Raw genomic sequence first — 17,446 nt, 5'->3', positions numbered from 1 at the left:
TGAAAGACTGAAGAAAGACATAATGTTAGAATATATAGTTTGGAATGTAGATGAACTGTTGTGTTAAAATAAACACACTGATACTTCATTTAGAATACCATGTTTAATTACAGTCATCATGTTACATAAATTGTAATCAGTCCAGAGAAGGGATGCATTCCCTTGTTTTAAGGAATGTCCTACACTGACAAGCCACAAGAACTGAAATATTTTAGTCTTAAACAGAGAAGACTAGGAGGGGATCTGATTCAATATTTAAAAGCCAGACCTAGGAAACCTGTGAACTGGACAGGTTAACCCATTGTGTATCATCAGAATCAACAGTGAAACACAAACCAGTGGACTCAAATCGAAACTATGAGGAAGAGCATTGAAACCCAAGATTTGGAGGCACTGTGTTGCACAAAGGGGTGTAAGAATATGGAACAAACTCTGAATCAAAGCTGACAACCTGGCTAATTTCAAGAATTGTCTGGATGAGATATTCCTCCAGGATCAATTAGCTACTACCAATCAAATGAACAAGATAAGCAAAATGCCCCACTCTTAATTTCCTCAAAACGCATATAACCAAATACAGACTTATACACTTTGAAATTTCCTACAAGTGAATGTCTCCCAATACTTATGGTCACTTGAAATCACAGGGATGTTTACAAAGTTTGTTTGTTTTTCTCATAGGGTCAAATGTGTGCATAGAATTACCCGAAACTAAATGTATATTGTACTTGTCATTCAACTTGGTAAAACATGGTTTTAACACAGTACACCTGCTGAAAGAACTGGGTTTAATGCACTACATCTTGCTGAATGATCCTGGTATAATGTGTGAACATTAGCATTACACCATGGTAAAATATCTCATTTTTAAATAAGCTCTATTGTACTTCTATAAATATTTTACTTATGCATGTTATTATTTTACTTATGTATGTTATTATGTTTTGTATTTGCATTTTTCACAGTGTAACTAACAGAATCTTAAGTACATTAAAGTTTACAAAGCAGGACAATGAATAAATGTTTCAATTTATTATGAAAGATTATATGTCACATTCCTTGGCTGAATTACACCTTCTTCACATTTCACCATTATTATTACAAATCCAGAGCAGCTCTTACGAGAACCTACACTTATCTGACAAAAGTGTCAGAATAATCACTGAAGAATGTTATTGATCAGCTCCTGATCAGACAATATCAAAGGAAGTCACAACACACAGAGAGGAATAGCTGGATTAATGTATTATATGCTTTTAGAAAGATGAACAAAGGCATTAATTCACTAGATCCTGTTCAACCTAATTGCTTCTGTAACAGAATCCTGACATACTCCAGAAATCCCCAATATGATGCACAGTTCAATTCTCCCTAGAGCACACAACAAAGCCCTGGTCAGACTTTAGTCAATATACTTGTAGGTAAGTGCAAAGCGTCTGCCATATGATATGAATGGTAATTTTAAAATCCATTTTTTTTCTGGTGCTACAACACACCAAAAATAAATTAAAAGCATTAATTTGTCAAATCAATAAGGCAGCGTCATAAAATACCTTCATCCATAATTAAAGTGTCTGCATTTTGTCTCATTCACTGCATGACCAGGACCAAAACTGATATTTTTGTCCACTCTTTGGCATTCCAGATATAAAGGTTTATCTACAGTACATTAAATCTAACAGTGCATCCCACAGAACTTTTAGAATTCATTAGAGCAAAGACCTACAGTATCTCAACAACGAGTGCTCAAAAACAAGACAATGCCTGAACAATACCTTGGTTTCTTTAACGGTTAAAGAGGAAATGAATAAATGATGGACCATACTGCCTTTTCTTCACTAACAAATGTTTATATTGACTACACGTTAACTCTTTTTATTAAGTAATCCTCGAGTTTTTTTCAGTGTCACTATAATGGTCTTTTTATGTCAGTGCAGTAACTGCAAATAACTAAATTGACTGCAGTGTATTTAATTAAGTATTTGCTAATGCCTGGCTCTTTCTCATAGCAGATGTGAAGACCTACTCCCCTGCTCTCAGCAATCAGCAAGGTTGTTGATGACACACATCAATGCCTTTTGCTTTTTACAAGATTCTCATCACTGTTACAAATGGACTTATTCTATTATTATATAATAATAATATTATATTATTATTATTATATTTTATTATTATTATAATTATTATTTTCACTGAATAATAATTATGAAATTAAAATGATCAGAAACACAAAGTGAAGTTAATGCATACAATCTCGTGGTATTCTTCAGTATAAAAAAAGTTTTATGTGTTGTTGTTTTTTGTATGTGTTGTTTTCCTTGAAAGTTTTGCCAGTTGTGATTAACTTTATTTTGTGTGCTTGTACTGTATCTGTGAGTAATCATCATTATACCCATAGTGATTTAACATAACACAAGCCAAGATTTCAGAAATAAAAGCTGAAAAGAAAACACAAACAGCATTTTATAACTGTTATTGTCTTTTTATAGAAGTGAAGCTATGGAAATGTTTGGGAAGCAGAGGCAAAATTTGTCCCTGTCCTTGTGTTAAGAACACGTTTCAGCCACTTTAGGAGCAATAATGACAGTATAGGAAGCTAATACATAGAATTCATATGGACGCTTCTACTTCTTTTAAATGTAATTGTTTATTCATAATACACCATCCAAATACAATATAAATACTATACCTCCTATATAATACAACATCCTTAACTCCAGATGAGCTATCAAACACAAATAAAAGCAAATGAAATGTTTGTGTCACGTGAATCACTAGTACTATATTAACTAAATACAGTAAGAGCTTTACAGTTTCCCTTTCTGGAAATTACAGTATGACCATCAGAACAAAGCAACAACAGAAACATAGGCTGGTGTATACTGTCTTTTCAGCCAGGATTCAGTGTAGAAAAATCTAAATCCAAAGGATTTTTGTAGTATCCTCAATTATTTGTTTATACCCACTACACAAGATTAGATTTTTTTTTAAATCTTGACACAGAGCTACAGAACCACATCCAATCTCCGGTGGAGAATGAGGAACTACATCCAGACACCTCTGACCAGCCCACCTTCAAGCCAATAATCTTTTAATACATGACAGACTGCACCACCCCATACCAGAGGTTCAGCATTGATTGGATGAGACATATGTCACTCACCGACAGTACCGCAAGACTACATGCACCTGGTTGGCAGAAGGGGTTGCAAATTTGCTGAGAGGGTCCTCGAATTAAACCCTGCCATCAGTGGCTGAATTGTACACCACACTGGGTGAATCCCCATCACAGTCTAAGTTAGCTAGTGACAAACCAAGACTCAAATCTGTGATCACAAGCTTAGACAGCGTTGTTATTAGTTGAGCCACAATGGCAACCCCTTCTGGAGCCACTTTCACAATGTGTTTGGACACATTAAAATCCAGTGTGTGTGCATTATGCAAAAGACAAAAGAGTGCTGCATTGACCCAAATTCGCTTCAGCACTGGACAGAATTTTCCTGTACCATACTGTAGCTGTCCAAAATTGAGCCAAAGTCCACTAGAGTTTGATCACGGGTACTGTGGCTTCATAGCCATACTGCACCACTTCCTAGAAAGTAGTGCATTCCACTATGCTAAAAGGCTGAGACCCTAACAGTGGAAGAATTAATCTCTAACCAGGCACCAGGAGCATTATATCACAGGCTAAGATGAGCCCTGTTACGTCAAGTCAATTTACTTCTGCTAGTGTCATCCCATGCTGTGGAGACTGCTTAAAATTGTACAGTATGTGCAGGAGGTATACTGAAAGTTACCCAAACCACGTTGAAGTTAACACTTCAAGAAAACGTTGCACCTTCAGAGCAAGTGTTGAAAATATGGAGCCTTTTCCAGGTGTCAAACCGAAAAAAAACAAAAAACCTTTTTCCGAATGTTGTGTTTTCTTTCTTCTCTTTTCAGCATGGAATAAACCTATTATTTGTTCCTTTGCAGCTTAGAGTAAAAGAACACTGCTCTATAAATATGCTTTACAAATGGAACCATATATTGGATATTGCATTAATGCATTAAATATTAGGGATCTGTCTCGATCACTGGTCCATTTAAAACCACCGCCACTCAATAGTATACAGTAATATAGGGCACTTGCTATGAAACCTGATAGCACCTTGTTTTTTTCCCCTTGTTTGCCCCAGTGTCCGCAGAGACCTGGAATTGCACGTGAAGGGGCTGACTTACTGTATCTCAGTGCTCATAAACAGCTGCACAGACACCCTAACAGGATGATCTAGGCGACGCAGCTCTGTGCCATTTCAAGTTAACGAGCCGTTTTCTAACAGGTTAATTCATTACTGTGTCAGTGGAAAGAAACGGGCAGCGAGTGGGGAGTCCTCCACCTCATTTTAATGTGAATTCCGCTGAAAAGAGAAAACAAAGCTTTGGGGAGAAAGGGAGTGTTTAGTATTCAAGCGTGCAGCTCCTATTCACAGAGCAATATTGCCTGTTCCCCGCCGTAAACATAGACTAATGAGCTGAGACCAAGTGTTGACTAAACAAATTATTTCCTGGGCTTCTGCTGTTCAGGGGACCAGCTCAATCCCTTTCCTTTGCACAAGGTCAGAGGGACTTTTATTTTTTATTTCCTTGACTCGGAGTAAAATTAGATTTGATCAGCGCTCCTGCGGGGCTCTCATTCTTCACTGTTATAAATGGTAGACAAAGCTGCAAACTGGAGCCCCTGCTGGATTAGAATCCAGTGGAAATGGATATTAGCATTGTAATGTGCTGGGTGCTTTAGAGACTGTTTACAACTCTGAACATGTGTTTCCTTCCTGCTTTCCTGCCTCATACAATAGAACTACTGTGCTTACACCTTCCTGACCCTCTAACACACATTTTATTATTCGTTTCTGTTTATGATCGAATTTCTTAATTAAGCTGGTCGGATACCAGAGCACGGGTGTTCCAAATCGGTGGTTCCAAGGCAGGGCAAAACCCGACTGAGATACTGGAATGGAAAATGAAATGTGACATACTGTTACCGCAGCATGTTTCAACTGAGGATGAGTAGCCTGACAACCAAACTGCGACACTATATCATGTGGTAAATGACACTGCATTGTAGTGGCTCAGGTGTAATTCACACTCTAAATTGTACATTATGTTTCCAAACACAATGGTATTCTGCATTTGGTAGATGTGATGGGGTAACTAATCCTTCTATCCATATATCCATTTCCTAATGGCTTTATCCAATTCAGGGTCACAGTGCAGCTGGAGCCCATCCTGGCAAGCAACAGGTGAAAGGCAGGATAAGCTTTGGACGGGACGCCAATCCATTGCAGGATACATACTGTACATACAGTATGCAAACACACACACTCACACCAGGGCCAATTTTCCCAGGAACTAATTAACCTACCAGAATGTCTTTGGACTGTCGGAGGCAACCAGAACATCTGGAGGAAACCCACATGGAAAACATATTAACTTCATGCAGACAGAAACTCGGATCTGAAACTGAACCCAGGGCACCAGCATTGCAAGACTAATGAAATGTGTAATATGATAAAAGGATCCAACAATGGAGGAAATATGCTTTTTTATTATCATTTGTGTTACACTCTAGCAGTGTCTTCACATTTTTATCATGCTTTTGCTTGGTTTCCCACTGTTTCAACATGCCTTCGCTGCACCTTAATATACTGGGGATTGCAAATACTATAAAATACTGTGCAAAAAGTTTCATCAGCAATATTCACCATTGTATACTATGGTTTATTCTGGGTTTGATATTGTGAAGTATAAAGGCACATAAATCACAACAGGAGACCATTTCACAGTCACCATAGGAGACTTGTGAGAAATATGCTGTAGAGTCATGGTTAAGGTGTGAACACACTATGACAGACTCACCAGGGCCATCTTTTGTGTGAGTTTTAAATGAAAGAGAACCAGAGCCTTATCTAGTGTTTAGTGTGCAATTCTAACTGGTTTGCCTACTGTATTGTATGTGATGCACTGCCACAAATATCACAAGATCGTCCCTCGCTGTTAAACTTCAGTGTACCTGTGGGTGCTCATCCAGGTCCTCCTCCCCTTGCTGGAATTAAGACAGAATGCTAGCCGCGTCTCCTACCATCACTCTACAGATGGAAAAGTTCAAGGTCTGATATCGGGGGAAGGTAAATCCAGTATGAACTGAAATCCTGTCTGTTGTGTGCATTCCAAATCAGAGCACTGGACATGCCAGATCAAAGGCGGTCCCACTGCCTCACAAGTGTGTCTAATAAAACTGTGCGGTTTCGCATTTCATGCAATTCCAAGAACCAATTCCTCTTGTAACAAATATCAACCCGTGCTGTAATTTCATTGACATAATATAGCATCTGTATACCAATTATATGGGCATTTGCTACTTAATCTCTGGTTTCAATAGTGTTCATTATAATTAGATGCAGTTACAAATTCATTCACTCCTGACAAGCACATCCTGTCAGTTGTTCAAAGACTGTGACCACCAAACATATTAATTATGAGCATGTGAACACAGAGCGATGCAAAATAACTAGATATACAGTATGTCTATATGTACAGTATCTGCATATATTTTAAGTGGGTGCATATAGAAAATAAATATCTTAAAGTCTGAATACGTGTACCTATATTTCACAAATTTAATCATCACAATGCTTACACTTAATGCTGGCAATTGTAAATAATGCAATAAATAAACTTAAGGACCCTGTTGAATGTATAATTTTGCAGCAGATGGAAGCTGCCATTAAAGATTATCTCTGATTTAATATGTCATAAATAATCTTTCAAAGAGCAATTGGCTCCAACAGAACAACACAGACACAGCAGTATTTCACTGTTTTCAGTGGGCAGCCAATTTATTAATACGTCTGATTTAATACCGGCACACGACTTTATTAGCAGTGTTTAAATGCATACAGAGTGCTGGGGTGCACCTATAATTCTGAGATTCATCCAGTCGAGGCAGGGTTTGCAGTGCATAAATTCAATAATGTGCTGGAGCTGGTGTTTAACTTGTTTTAACCTTAAATAATTCTTCCCTGTCCTTACCTGACAACTCCCCATGCCCACACAGAGAAATGATAATTTCTCAGTGAGCAGAAATCTCCCTGCACCATTAGGCACTGTGATAGTGTTACTTCCTTTTATTAATGAACAGTAATTTGCATTCTGTAATGATATCTGTATTATAGGCACCTTTAAAAGCCTCACACATTGCTCAGTCTACCAGCCCTATTATCTACCTGAAGTACTTCTGTCTTCCAGGGTCACACAAGTATCACCTAACAAAATCTGAGCATCTCAGGATCCCAAAGGCCCACAGTCAAAACATTTTCATTTTCAAGCATCACAAAGGAAATTAATGTAATCTAATCTTAAATTGTTAATTGTAAAACCTGTGATATTGTATTAGATATGCTACTACCCAGTCCGGGCAAATTGTGAAAAGCAGAAAATGTGTCCTGGGGATAGTCATCACAGGTTGGTTGTCCAGAAGAGGGTGCTTTATAAAAAAAATCTGTCCATCACATCAGACTGTAGATGCAGACCCTATATCTTATACAGCCTAGTCACTCTACACTCTATAAGAGGAATCACAGTGTAAGTATAACGAATACACTATTTTCAAAGAAGCTGTTCTGTGCCTTTATCAAAGGAGAGGGACGAAACACAAATGCATCACAATAAATAAAGTTGCACTTCATTCACATCTCTACAAAACACACCAAAAGTGTGGAAACAGCATCTGTCGCCTTACACTGCATGGGTGCACCCCCTCTCCTCTGCCTGTGTGATTCACATTTTCATGGCCACAGCCCTGTCTGTGCACTGAGGGAGAAGCAAAAATTCAGTGCCAGCAATTACCATCAGACAAGGGTGCTGCCGATTTGCACCCAGAAACAGCATAGAGAAGGAATGTTTTCTGATGGTGCAAATAAATAAGTTGTAATAGACAGTCACTTAGTGACTTGGTAGTAAGCTAAAGCATTAACACTGACAGGACAGGCCATGCAGCAGAACAGCTGAGACAGTGCAGAGTCTTTATCAATCAGCTTGATGCCAATTACTCTGCTCAAGCTTCCAACCAAGTTGGACCAAAGAGAAAACCCACTGAACAACGCTGTCAAATATTACTCTCCTATATGTCATGCTAATTTAACACTGAGACTGTGAGGTGAGGTGATATTGTGGTGTGCACAGCTCCTTAAATTTCTACTGAACTGTTATCAAGACAATTTAAATGAGTCATATCCAACATGCAGGAGATCGTGTTTAAGACTTTATTCACTTTTCAATGTCCTTATGAGATTTACCATGCTGTGGAAAGCTTTTTATGCACAATAGCAATCTGCAAGAAAGACTCATTTGCTGGTTAGGAAAATGAAAAGAGGATTTTTTGACTGAGGCCATTTAACAATGAAGTCTTCCTTATCACTGCAGAAAACCTACAAAGTATTCTTTCAGTTTTCCCATGATTGTACCACGCTTATATCACTTTGTTTTGCCACAGGTTCCCATTTGTCTTAGCTTCACCATACTGCTCTGTGCTCTGAAGCAATTTCACTAAGCTGCTGTACAATTTACTGTAGTTTTACAACTGTATGACAAAGCACAGTAGGCCTCTGTCAGGGTAAATCTGTTGTGTTGCCACTCGGTGTATTAAGCAGTGTAATACAACTTCCCGGTCCACAGTAAATGAGGGATGCACAGCTGTCGCTAAGCTCAGGGCTATAAAACACTGCCGAGATTCCCCTCTCAGTGGAGATCTGGCAGGCTAAACAGCTGAGGACCCATGCTGGCAGGCAGCTGTGCCTGGCACCTTGCACGGGCACTCTTCTGCAGAGCTGTCACCTTCGGGCTCCAGACAGCGGTTAGAGTTATTGCGCCGAGGCTGTGCTTGCAGCAGCACAGACAGTTGTGAGCCGTATGTTTCCTTAGTACTTCCCGTCAGCACATGTCAGAAAGCAGACCGGGGGCTGAGGTTTGGAGACCAGCGTCTTTGAGAACTCTCCATTTTCTTTTTCCGTCAGCTTTAAAGCCGGGGCTGGCTGAGTTCACAAAAGTAAAAGGTCAACAGATGCATGGAGGTATTTTTAGCAGAGCTTTTTCTTAAGATAATTAGGGATCTAAATCCATTACATAGTCTTCAGATGTGTCTGCACCACCTAGATTATGCATTTCTGATCATGTTTTGCATTACTAAAAGCACATACTCTGTAACAAGTCACGCAAAAGCTTATCATTGCCAATTCAATATAAAGGAGTAAACATAAAGGCACACTCATCTAGTTTCTCTGCATATTATTTACAGTACTGGATTTATTTCAAAGATGCAAGTTACATTTGCATTTATCACTCAACATTCCTTTGGAGAAGTTATCTAGACCGCGCAGCCAAAATCAATCAAACCTGCCAAGCTTGCAAGCAAGTCACCGTCATTAATTAGATTCCTTCGCTATTACCATTGCCACGCCCATATAGTATTGTACAAAATGTATTCATTTCAGACAAGGGCACAACAATGAGAGGGCAATGAGTTGTTCGCCACCTATTACTCCACTGTGGCATTTTTACAACCCATTCCTTTCCCCAATCTGTTCGCCTTGTCTAAACCCACTGAAGGACCACACGGAAGTCTCTACCACTGATAAATCCCAGCCACCTTCAAAGAAAGGAAGAGGTCAGGCAGGGGTTCCGTTATTGTTTTTGACTACTTTAACACTGGGTAGACTGTCAGACTTGGGCATGACTGATAAGCAAGGTATTATTTCCTCAGGGGGACTCTGCAAAACACCAGAAATAAAGCCATTATGATCGTAAGGACCCACTTCTGGCTACTGTGAAAGGCAACGACCATCACAATAAAGCTCGATTCATATCAGCATATCCACCGCATACCGAACTGGGATTCATCCCTTCTCATATTTATTAAAACGTGTCATTGCAAAACCATGGGGGAAGCCTGGCTGCTAAGCAGTAGTGAACTACTGTATCTTCCCTGTGTTACCACTTCCCACTATGCAATTTGGTCAATGCTGACAGTAATGCATACAAGTCAAATGCCAAATGCCACAGTCAAATGTGGCACCAGGGAAGTCTCGACTGTATTGAAAACCTCAACCTACAGTCTATTTCAATATTCAGAAAGGAGGATTCTGAATAATAAACATAATAAACATATTGAGAATTATGTCTTTCATGTTGAAAACAGAAAAGCCTCACAAAAAAAAACGCATTTTTGCATTAAAAAAATGTGTTAAGGCCCTATTTCAAGAAACCAAAATGTATCGCATTCTAGATATCAAGCCTACTTGTTAGCCCTTTCAAAGTTACAAAATACAATTTCATTCTGGTGCTGTAAAAAAAAAAATCTATTATAATTTAACTCATGTAAATTAATGTTCTTGATACGCATTTAAAACTCTATTTCACCACGTCACCTCTTATATCATTACATTTTCAGTCACTCTTGTACTACATTATACTGTATGTCTAGTTACACTGTATGTGTATGTATTTACTGTAAGTACTGTGTATCTCATGTACTGTACATATTTTCTCTCTGTAGATTCCAATTTGGCCTGAACAGAAAACACCAAAAAACTGAATTATAGGGCAAGCACATTTGAGTGCTAAAATTAATAGATATGCATAGAACCACATGTAATGTTCACACCAAAATGCAGCAATAAACAGAGTTTACAGAGTCTTTGCAGAACCTGGCCTCATGATCACACTTGCGCCAGATCATTTTTATTAGAACAATAAATATTTTAAACTCTAATCCCTTGTGCATTTTAAACTCTAATCCCTTGCCAAACACCTGTAATCTGATTACAACTGCTGTTCATAATTGAGAGATGTCTGTATTCAAGAAATCTTTATTACTTATGAAGGCTAATTCTGGGAAAATAAACAAGCTTTAGTTACTCCAGCACGATGAAAGCTGGCTTTCAGGGCAGCACTCTCCTGTGTTCCCATGGAATTGCTGGAATGATGCTTGTTTCTGTGCTCAAAGTCCCGTATTCCATTAAAGCCCTTCTTCAAAATCATTCCAAAAATAAAGGTAAATATTTTTAATCAACATCTTGTGTATTACTGTTTCTTCTTAACTGATTATACTGGCTTAGAGTTTTGAGACAGTGAATTTGGATCCAAAACTCACGAGGGGGAATATTATGTTCCAATGACAATCTTGCATTGAGCACATTATGAGCATCAGTGTGGTATAAAACAATGCTGCAAGATTTGGTTATCAAAGTTATTCCATCTGTTATTGCTTTAATTATTCAGAGAATTGAGCACATGATGAGCACCAGTGAAGGATTCAGCTAGTAATTTAAAGTAACTTTGGAACGGAAAATTTAGCTACAAGATCAAAGACTGTCGCTGCCTCACATCAAAAAACAGATTTTCTCTGTAAAATACATCGATTCTCGCAATTAATGTACTCCGGAGGAGGCAACAGAGCTGGTGCAATACTGTATATCCCGCAGCGCTCGTCAGTTTAATTAATTGGGGGAAAAAAACAAAGATGCAAACACTACAGCCTATGCTAATATATTGTGTGAGCATTATTTAGCTGACTTAAACACCGCCTGGTGACTTCATTTAAAAAACTTTATTTTAAAAGCACAGCCCTCAATGAGTCACATAAAACAGCCGATACCAGATGGAGAAAATACATTTCACTTGATTGTGTATGGTTTCTCTGGTGCATTGACGCTGCAGTATTTCTTTTTTATTAAAATGACTGCAGATTTCAATGAGGAAATGGTTTATGCAAACTAGCATAATGACAAGTCGTAGCTGCTATTTATACTATGGGAAAGTTCACTTCTGTGATCGCTTCCTGCTATTGCGATAAAAAGAGACGCAGAAAGTTAGTCGCAGTCTAGGATGGATGACATATCGATCCCTCATGGACAGAGTGATCCGGGAATAGAGTGGTCGAGGGCAGGAAGAAAGGGGACGTTTTTCCGCATCCTGATGGAGACACGGAGGCTGCACAGGGGTGGCATTTGAATTCTGCTCGCAGCTCGGCACTGGCAGCAGCAGGCTCCGGAAATCAATCACAGTTGACACCGGATGGCACAGCGGGGGTGTCAACGCATTTGTTAAGGTTCGGCTGCCAGCCGGGCTCCCATTCATCTCCCATAGCCCGGCAGTGAGAGACAGGCGGGAGCAGCGCAGCGAGCCGCCCTGAGGGGAGGCTGTACGATCAGGACGAGTGGTGAGAGCACTCGGGGGTACAGCGGGGCAGAAGATGGGTGGGTGGGAGGATGTGTTTGTGACAGCATCAGCCAGAATGTGCCATCGCTTCCATAAATCACACCAAGCAGGTAGGCACTCGCGTCACAGAAATTACAGGTCTCACGTGGCAGCGTGGGTGTGCAAAGCCTTCCCTTGGAGCGATCCTCGGACATCACATTACTTCAAGAATCTCTGTTTACCTCCTCTCGGTGACAGCTGGTTCAGCCCTCACGTGAAATCAGGCTTCAGAAAGATGTCTTTCCTCCTCTGGCAGGCTTTAAACACCATATTACTTCTTCATCTGTTTTCCCGAGAGGGGATAAAGGACCTTGACTCAAGTTCTCACAACCCTCTCATTTACCAGGTCACCACAATAAAGAGACTAGATAGGCTGACTTTGCAATCACAGTGTTGTGTTTCAAATTGCACAATGGCTCATGAGTTGATTCCGTTCTGGGATACTTTCTGTGTGGAGTTTGCATGCTGTCCACTTGGATCTCCGCCAAGTGCTGTGGTATCCTCAAACAATCCAAAGAAATATGTGTATCTATTTTTTTTCACATGTGCATGTGTGTTCTGGCGTCCTGTCCAGAGTGATGTTCTTCCTTGTTCCCTGTGATTCCTGAGTGAGGCTCCAACTCACTCACTTTTAACCTTAAAGTGGTTTCTGAAAATCAATGAGCAGAAGCTGTGCTGAGAGAAAAAAAAAAAACACTTGTTCCAAACCACAGCCCTTCTAATCTCAATTATAGAATTTTGCCACTATGAGCCTCTTAATTAATTACCTGATAATCAGCAACATCAATAGCAATTAAGAATGTGCTATAGTGCTGCCAAAGAGCAAATCAGAAGGGCCACAAGATGAGTAGCTCTTCCTTACAGGTATCCATATAAACTGCTCCTAAAAATGTAAAGGTTATATTAATAACACTATTTCTAAGATTTTTTCTCAGCATCCTCTTCAAGAAATGTGCTGGTTTACAGTTCTGGATTTTACCCCCAGACCAGCAGACACAGAGCTCTGTGTGTGTCTACTAGTTGTCCACTGTCCTTCAAAGCAGACCTTTGGTTGAGATGAATAGTGTCACTGTGAGCATTTACCGCATGACATTTTACACAGTTCTAATAAAAACCGCTATCTTCATCCATCAGGACCATGACAAGGTTCAGGACAATTGTCAGCCCAGTTAAAACAGTCAGCAGGACAATTACTCAGCTGAAAGGTCAGGCAGTGAGCTCCAGTCGAGCTCTGTTCACTGCTATTGATCGGTGCTGCTCTGCAGCTCTGAACAACAATGTCCTCAGACCAAGAGACTCATAACAAACACACAAGTTCGGGGGCCTGCCAAAGTCAGTCCTTAGCCATTATTGACTCCTGCAGAAGACTAAAAGAGCACTCTTGAAATCACATCCATCTGAATCTTCTGGCTCATACAGTAAGTGAACCTGGTAACCTCTTACAATGCTTAGTGTTGTATGAAGATGATGTTCAGGCTGTGTCTCCACCTTTGGCCTGTTACTTTCATCAGCCTCATTCACCCACTGCACTGCCACTCATGAATCCGAGTTTAAAAACAGCTGAAGAGAGTTTGCAGAGAACGCTTGTCTCCTTAACAAATTTTGTCTGCTAGGTATGCTGTCCATCTGTCTTGCATCAAGCAAGTTGTGAGCTGCATCATTCCCACATGGATCCCCTGGCAGAATCATGCATTCTTTTATACAGTTTTATGAAGATATTTTTGGTACTCTGTAAGCTCCAGGTTAAAGGTTCCTGCTTAAATATACAGTACATATACATTATGTGTCTTAGGTTCAGCTACATTTTATGGCAGCATAAACTCTCATATACAGTAGGAAAGCTCAATTATGTGCTTAGGGAAGTCTGGTAAAACACATTCTTCTAGAAGTGAACACATCGAAATTCCTTCTTCTCTCGCCCTCTTTATCTCTGTCTCCCCCTCTCCAAGTTCAGTATTAGTTATATTGATAGATCTCTTAATACATCTGAAACCAGATTAGAGCACACTTGACTCTGTGAAAAATAATCTCCCCTCTAGGCAGTGGCCTTCTAGGCTGATCGATGGGAGTCGAAACATCACTTGACAGAGTGTCTCTGATTTGTCCACAGTGTAGAACAGACAGGAGACCCCATGTCCCATCGATCAGCTATGCTCCCTGTGCCCCCTGCCTGCCCCTCTGTCACTGAGACACGGAGTCACAGACACGCTGTCTCCCCCTCAGCACTGCCTTCAATCGCTATGCGAGACTCCAGATTTTCAGAGCTACGTTTGCCAGAGTCACACACATGCTTACAAATGCACAAAAAAACTCATATACCAAACTACACACAAACCTACAATCAACGTATACAGTACTGTACAAGGTGTATATAGTATTTTTGCGTTTTTAAATTCTATTTAGATTTTTGGGGGGATTCAATTTCCTGACAAATCCTGATGCATTTTTAATGAACAAAACACTGCAATCATGAATTTTCTAGGAAGGTGACAAGCTGCTCTTTCATCAGCTCATTGCAAAACATCAGAATGAATGTTCCAATGAATGGAAAACTGTTGCATTATTTGGGTTTTTCAATCGTAGCAATATCTCTTTTGTAATTAACAAAAATAGTGTGTTCCCCAGCAGTCCGGAACAAAGATAAATAATGCATCAAAGTCAAGCGATCAACCAAAGTGTCTCTTTAATTCTGAATGTGGAAAGAAATATTGGATTATCTAGGAAACCTTCACAGTGAGGTCAACAAAAAAAAACACCAAAAACCTCCATTATTCTTCAGTCATGAATCACTCAGGGACGTATAAGATTGTAATTGCACAAATAGAACAGAAATGTTACAAGTGACACTTCATTAGATAATCAAAAAGTGTGCCTTTCTGGCAATCTAAGGGCAGACGAATATCCCCCTATAAACATTAAAAAATAATAAAACTGGGAGGACTTTTAAAATGATGGATAGTGTAATTCTCAAGGGCCTTTAGGAGAAAGATAGTGCAATTTGCATAATAGGGCAGAGTGTGTCATTAATGAACCAGTAGCCCTACGTGTGCACTCACACACACCTAAGGAGGAGATAGAAACACTGTTTGCTCAGGACACAGTATATTGAGCCATCACTAACTGATTTTCAGCTCCACTGAAGCTTGGTTTGTTTTTGCTTAACAGGAACCAGCAATTACAGAAGCCGAAGGAATTAATGAAGGGAGCTTCGGAAAATGAAGAACCAAATCTCCTCTCCTCTCTGTCTCCGGGAGGAGATCAGTGCCAGCTTGCTGCCAGAACTCCAAACTGCTTTCAGGAAAGTGACTGTGCTGCATTTACACATTTTTGCAAAAACCAATTAAGATGTCGCAAATGTGTAAATCGGCATTAAAGGCCTAGCAGTGGCACTAATAAACCATTGAGGGCTTCGCATACTGTATTTCTGTGGAAACTTTAATTGCCAGTGGGAGACAAAATCTTCAGTTCCTGTCAGTAAAATTTTGTGTGGAAAGAATGTTTGTGAGTGTGGCATTTTTCACAGAATATATCATTTGTGTGGCTGCACTGAGCAGACCTAAGCTTAGTGCTTTTTCAGGTATCTACATGTTTTTCATATATTCTTACTGTACATTTCCCAAGTTCTCATGATTGGGAAACTGGAAATTTATAAGATTACTTTTTTCTACCTTATAGCATTAAAAATAAAAATGCTAATCCTGTGTACTCCCCTGTGCCCTTCAAAGTGAAACAAAATCATGTTCTTGTCAATAAGCATTAAACAATACATTGTATAGTTAGTAATGTTATTATTAGTAGTAGTAGTGTAAGCATTACTACTTGACAAAATAAAAGCTCGTTTCTATTTTATGTATTAACCAGAAAGCCAAAATGCAAGAATAGTGCTAAGAGCTAGATAGAAGGGCTGTCCTGAGGCAAGGGATGAAGTTTGAAAGGAAAAGAGATAGTACTCTTCTCTAAAGCAGTCTTTCTCAGTGGCAGGGTTGCTGTGGTATATTTAGTAAAGGGCTATTTCCACCTTGAGATAGCTGGGCTCTGCTTTTTGCTCTTATATCCTTTCACAAGGATTAAGAAAAGTAAATGATAAATGTAAAAAAAACACAGTCATGAATGAATGAGGCCTTGGTAGCCTTTTTATGGCACAGAGCCCAAGATGAGCACTCCTTGGATGGGATTCCTATCCATAGCAGGGCACACATGGACACAAGGACACAGAGATAATTCAGAGAGCATGTCATTCAGAGATGGGAGGAAACCGGAGTATGCGAAGGAAATTTCACAAGGACACCAGGCGAGCATGCAAACTCCACACAGAAGATACTGTAGTCCCGACATGAAGCCAAAACCAAAGAGCAGTGAGGCAGCAGAGCTTGCCCCAGAACTATTATTGTCAATAATTTAGAAAATGCATTATACATTTTGAAATAATTTATGAAACACAGTATCCATGTTTTCCAGAAAATGTGTCAATACAAGAAAGCCTAAGAGCCACTCGTGCATTTCAAAAACATTTTTCTCCTGTCCTTTTTCATGAGCAACGTTTTGCTTGATTGCCTCATTTGTCTTTCTGTTGCCAACATTACATATGAAACTTACACCACGGCACTCTGTTATAGTTTCTGGAGGTCATGGTTAACCAGGACACTGTCAGGAGACATAAACACCAACAGAATTTCTGCAAAGCTTTTTTATGAAATGTGTTTTTTATAACTAAGGGGAGATAGAGAAAAAATGCCTGTTCTTCCCAACATGACACATAATAGAGGGGCTGCATGCTGCTGACATTCATGGGGAGTTCAAACTGAAGACAGTGTGATCACAGAATGACTTCCAAGAATGAATGTTCCAAGGAAATTACAGAGTTTCGGGAATGTCCCCCCACTGGGTCCACACATGCTATTTCGTTCAGTGCTTTAACCAACTGAGCTGTTGCTCAGACAATGAGTTGACGGAAACCAGCACTGAGAAAACCATCACAAAATGTAAAAATTAAGGGAAAAAATGGGACCATTCCTCAGATCGATGGGTCGATTTTCAACCAAACCTCCCTCTGAAGTACAGAACCCATGCTGCTCCGACAACTTGGAAAGGGTGCATTCAGAGGGAAGGTTTGTTAGCCTAGTTTTCATTAATGGCACAATGGCAAGCACTG

General features: G+C 39.7%; 1 protein-coding gene and 1 long non-coding RNA gene across 6 annotated transcripts in view; one reads left to right on the top strand and one right to left on the bottom strand.

The window, feature by feature from the left end:
• Positions 1-17,446, bottom strand: part of epha3 (eph receptor A3) — a 125,936-nt gene that overhangs the window by 60,053 nt on the left and 48,437 nt on the right. The window lies entirely within an intron of this gene.
• Positions 11,828-15,790, top strand: LOC148676566 (uncharacterized). The gene is made up of 2 exons (XR_015927606.1): positions 11,828-12,256; positions 15,460-15,790. It is a non-coding gene; the product is annotated as an uncharacterized LOC148676566 (long non-coding RNA).

Source organism: Lepisosteus platostomus, chromosome 2, assembly GCF_059453375.1.
Source record: "Lepisosteus platostomus isolate fLepPlt1 chromosome 2, fLepPlt1.hap1, whole genome shotgun sequence".
Classification (NCBI taxonomy): Eukaryota; Metazoa; Chordata; class Actinopteri; order Semionotiformes; family Lepisosteidae; genus Lepisosteus; species Lepisosteus platostomus.
This window is presented reverse-complemented; position numbering and strand designations above follow the sequence as displayed.